General features: G+C 33.1%; 1 long non-coding RNA gene across 1 annotated transcript; it reads left to right on the top strand.

Annotated features, from left to right (window-relative positions):
• Positions 1 to 1,571: 1,571 nt before the first annotated feature.
• Positions 1,572 to 4,095, top strand: LOC107569597 (uncharacterized). Its single transcript, XR_001606922.1, has 2 exons — positions 1,572 to 2,030; positions 3,437 to 4,095. It is a non-coding gene; the product is annotated as an uncharacterized lncRNA (long non-coding RNA).
• The last annotated feature ends 954 nt before the right edge of the window (positions 4,096 to 5,049 follow it).

Raw genomic sequence — 5,049 nt, 5'->3', positions numbered from 1 at the left:
TGTGTGAGAGAGAGAGAGTGTGTGTGTGTGTGTGTGAGAGAGAGAGAGAGAGAGTGTGTGTGTGTGTGTGTGAGAGAGAGAGAGGTTGATGTTTGGTTGTTTTATCCTGTGAAATGAGAAAAATCACAATGTAATTCAAGATTTTAGTGGCTTGAAGTTGTTACTTTATCATATTTATAATATATATAATATATATTTTTAATATTTGTAAATGTTTACATTATTATTATTTATATAAAAAAACACGTTTATCCCCCAAAAAGTTAATATTTATATTGTATTATAGGTATTTATATTATATATAGGTCAAATTAGACCCTATCCAAAATATACTCACTTTATAAATATATTTAACGTATTTTTTAAATAATATCTATCTATCCATCCATATCTATCTATCGTCCTATCTATCCATCCATCCATCCATCCATCTACTGTATCTATCTATCTATCTATCTATCTATCCATACATCCATATCTATCTGTCTATCTATCCATCCATATCTATCTCTCTAGCCATCCATCTATAATCTATCCATCCATCCATCTCTATCCATCCATCCATCATCTATCCATCCATCCATCAAACATAAACATGAAATAAAACTGTAGCTGTAAGAAGTTCACCATTCAATAACAAATGACAGAATACATTGATAGAAAATACACTATTATAATATATATATACAGGTGCATCTCAATAAATTAGAATGTCGTAGAAAAGTTATTTATTTCAGTAATTCAACTCAAATTGTGAAACTTGTGTATTAAATAAATTCAATGCACACAGACTGAAGTAGTTTAAGTCTTTGGTTCTTTTAATTCTGATGATTTTGGCTCACATTTAACAAAAACCCACCAATTCACTATCTCAACAAATTAGAATCCTTATTTTTTAGTGGATTTTGAGTAAATGTGTCAAATAGCTGTAATTTCTGCCACAAATCATGCTTTTGGAAAATCATAAATTTGACAAAAAGTCATAAATAATGAAATAAAACGTCAGAATGATGACATAAAGAGTTGAAATTGAGATAAAAAGACATAATTGTGTACGCCAAAATTAATATACGTCATAAGTGACATTTTTTTTTTAAATTGGCAAAAAGTCAAGACTTATGAGCTACAAATTCATAATCATGACATAAAAAGTTAAAAGTATGACATGCATGGTATTATACATGTATTATACATGTATGTATAATATGAGTATGTATATATATATATACATACTCATATTTTTAGGAAATGTATCAATAATTGAATTAATAAACAATCATTTAAATGATTATTGAATTATTACATTTTTTAAATTATAATTTATCTCATTATTCAATTAAGTTATTAAAATAAAATATTTAATCAAAATTATTTAATGCATTATTACATTAAGATATATACAGTATACATTTCTATTTTAGTTCTATTTTGTACATATCCATCTGTCAGTCAACATACACTCTAAATATCAGTAATTGTATCAAGTGTTTTGGTTAAAAACGGTATTTGAATAAACATACAACCCATACTTGAGGTCATCTGAGGTCAACGCTAACTTGCTTAGTTGAGCTGCTCATGTGATCAGTCACATTATAATGAGCCTGGATTACTGCAGTGCGGTGCGGGACGTGACAGTGATCCTGTCCTGTCCTAATACACACGTCCACGTCATCAGCACTGAGGGTCAGTTAGAAACGACCCCTGCATCGCAACAGGCCACTGAGATTACAAATGTGACCCCATCATCTCTAATACCTGTTGTTTAGTCACACATTTCCAGGCAAACGGATCTTATTTGTCCGGTGAGCAGTGGGAACCCCATGGAGGAGGCTGGTGATGAAAGCACATCTATGTTTATCAGCTCGTTCAGCCCTGCAGGCGTCTAATGGAGAGAGTGTGACCAGCTGATGCTGACCAACGCATGACCCAGCTGGGCTTCTCCTGAGACGTGTGTGTGTTGTGTTTATGACTTCATCTCTTAACGAGTACAGCCTAAGGACGCTGACGATGTTGTGCGATTGAAACGGAAGGTAAGCTCCCACGCCTGTGGCTATTCAAATCAAAGCGCTAATTAGTTGAGTCACTACAATCTGGCTTTAAAAATGCTGGGTTTACTGGTTTGCATCACAGTTTAGTCATGCAGAAGTGCATTTTAAGAAAACAAAAGGATTGTCTAACTTTTATGTGAAATACATGGAAGCCCAGTTCTGCCACATAAGAAAAACACACGCTTTGGTGAATCATAATTATGACAAACTTATATGTCAAAAGTATGACATTGTCATTATTGACATAAATTGAAATTATGAGATAAAAATCTGAAATTATAAGTCAAAATCATGAAAAAAAAGTCATGATTATGACAAAACGTTGAATTTGACAAAAGTCTAATGATGATTTGTCAATTATGAGGTAATCATGTCATAATCATGGAAAAAAGTCAAATAGGATAAAAGGTCATAATTATGAGACAAAGTCATACTTATAAAAGTCATAATTATGAAACATAAGTTGAAATTATGAAAACGGCAAAAAAAAGTCTTAACATACATCTAGTAATTTCTTGTCATAACTATGACTATCTCATAATTTCCACGTTGTCATACGTTGAACTTTTTTTTATCATAATTGACTATCTTGTAATTAAATTTATGTCAGAATTTCTAGTTTTTCTCACATATACTTTTTTTCGGAACTATGACTTTTTAAAATCTAAATTTAAATTATTTTTTGTCAAGATTTTCTCACATTCACTTTTTGTCATAACTATAATTTCCACTGTCGTAATACTTTATCATAATTGACTCACTATCTTGTAATTAAATTAGTCAGAATTTCTAGTTTTTCTCACATTTACTTTTTGCCATAACTGACTTTTTATCTCATAATTTTGACTGTCATAATTTACTTTCTATCTTGTGGTTCCATGCTTTTGTCACAATTTCTACTTTTTATCTCATATTTACTTTATATGCCATAACTGACTTCTCATAATTTTTATTTTGAATTTTTTTTTACCATAATTGACTATCTCATTTTTATTGTCACAATTCCTACTTTTAGTTTTTCTCACATTTACTTTTTGCCATAACTGACTTTTTATCTCATAATTTTGACTGTCATAATTTACTTTCTATCTTGTGGTTCCATGCTTTTGTCACAATTTCTACTTTTTATCTCATATTTACTTTATATGCCATAACTGACTTCTCATAATTTTTATTTTGCTTTTTTTTTTTACCATAATTGACTATCTCATTTTTATTGTCACAATTCCTACTTTTATCTCATATATATATATATATATATATATGATTTAATACCTCACAATTTAGATTTTTAATTATGACTTTGTCTCATAACTTCAAATTATATAATTATATATTTTTTATGTCATAATTGTGATTTACCAAAGCATGATTTTCTTTTGTGGCAGAAATGGGCTTCCATAAGGAAAAATGACTGGCATTCGCGGTGCAAAACTCCCTTCAGTGAGAACCAGCATAACTTCAGGAATCCCTCATGTCTTACTCATCAGAGATCACAAAACACATGAAGACCTGAGATGACAGTCGAGCCCTTGAAATGAAGACGTCTGGAATGTGGCAAAGTGGATCTTGCTCACCGATGCGGCGTGTTTGAGGGGAAATGAGTGTGTTATTGTCTGAGAAGCAGTGTTTGAGTGTTCGTTTGCTCTCGACTGAGGTCAAGTGGAAGTGAAAGTGTTATGTAGGTCAAAACAAATCCCAGACATCAGGTGACAGTCAGACTTCCTGACACTCCCCCTGCTGGCCTGAGCGGCTCACTGCAGACAGCAGTATAAAGCTCCGATGCACTACAAACTCATTTAGAGAAAACACTCCGATTCACCAATAAATCAGTAGCATCAATCCAAAAATAAGCTTTTCATAAGCTCATGAATCAGCTAAAGGGAAAAAATAAAATGGTGAAATGTTAAAGAAATAAAACACTAACATCTGTGTGTCATGGACTAGCATTTTATTTACAAAAACATGGAGCACAAATGAAAAACGTCGCTCACTGTCATGTGACGTACAAACACAAGGGCGCTTCTACACGACATCAGCAGTTAAAGGAATAAGAAATGAAGGATGAGAGGGGCTGGTCTCCCGCAGCTCACCGCAGGCCTAGAACTTGAACTCTTTGTATTTCTTCGCTCCAGAGCGCGTGTCCTGTGGCTGCGCCTTGCGCTTCTTTTGCTGTGAGGAAGAGAGAGAAGAAACATTTTAGGAAACAGGTTAAAACACACTAACCATTTACTAAGACCACAAACAAAGATGGTACACAAAACACCTTATATTATCAAAGACATTTAAGTGGCTCTACTCAAAAAAACATCTTTATTGCACTCCAATTAGTGCAGAAATTAATGTGAGTGAAGTGAAGTGACATGTGGCTTTAGTGCTCTGCATTTACCCATCCAAAGTGCACACACACAGCAGTGAACACACACACACACACAGAGCAGTGGGCAGCCATTTATGCTGCGGCGCCCGGGGAGCAGTTGGGGGTTCGGTGCCTTGCTCAAGGGCTCCTCAGTCGTGGTATTGAAGGTGGGAGAGAGTGCTGTACATTCACTCCCCCCACCTACAATCCCTGCCGGTACGAGACTCGAACCCACAACCTTTGGGTTATGAGTCCAACTCTCTAACCATTAGGCCACGACTATAGTGATTCTTACAAGTTTTTATTTTTTTTTCATTATGCGTTTTTTCATTATCATAAACATGCAGAGGTCATATTTACCTAAAATCTAAATTTGGAAAGATTTGATCTGCCATAAAGTAAAGCCTAATGAATGTAGCACTGATTTTCATGGCAATTAAACACATTTAGCCTCAGTGTGATTACAAAATTTTTTATAAAAAAAAGTCTGTTTATGTATGTAAACACAAATGCATTAATATCTTTAAAACATTATATTTTTTTAAATAAAATGATAATTTATAAATAAATTACATTTATAAATTGTGTATATAATCCATAAAAACATTGTACAAAGCAGTTTTTAAATCAACCTTTTAATGA

This window comes from Sinocyclocheilus grahami, unplaced genomic scaffold, assembly GCF_001515645.1.
Source record: "Sinocyclocheilus grahami isolate Dianchi unplaced genomic scaffold, SAMN03320097.WGS_v1.1 scaffold1362.1, whole genome shotgun sequence".
Lineage (NCBI taxonomy): Eukaryota > Metazoa > Chordata > Actinopteri > Cypriniformes > Cyprinidae > Sinocyclocheilus > Sinocyclocheilus grahami.
Note: the sequence above shows the minus strand (reverse complement) of the source record. Positions and strands in the feature narration are given on the sequence as shown.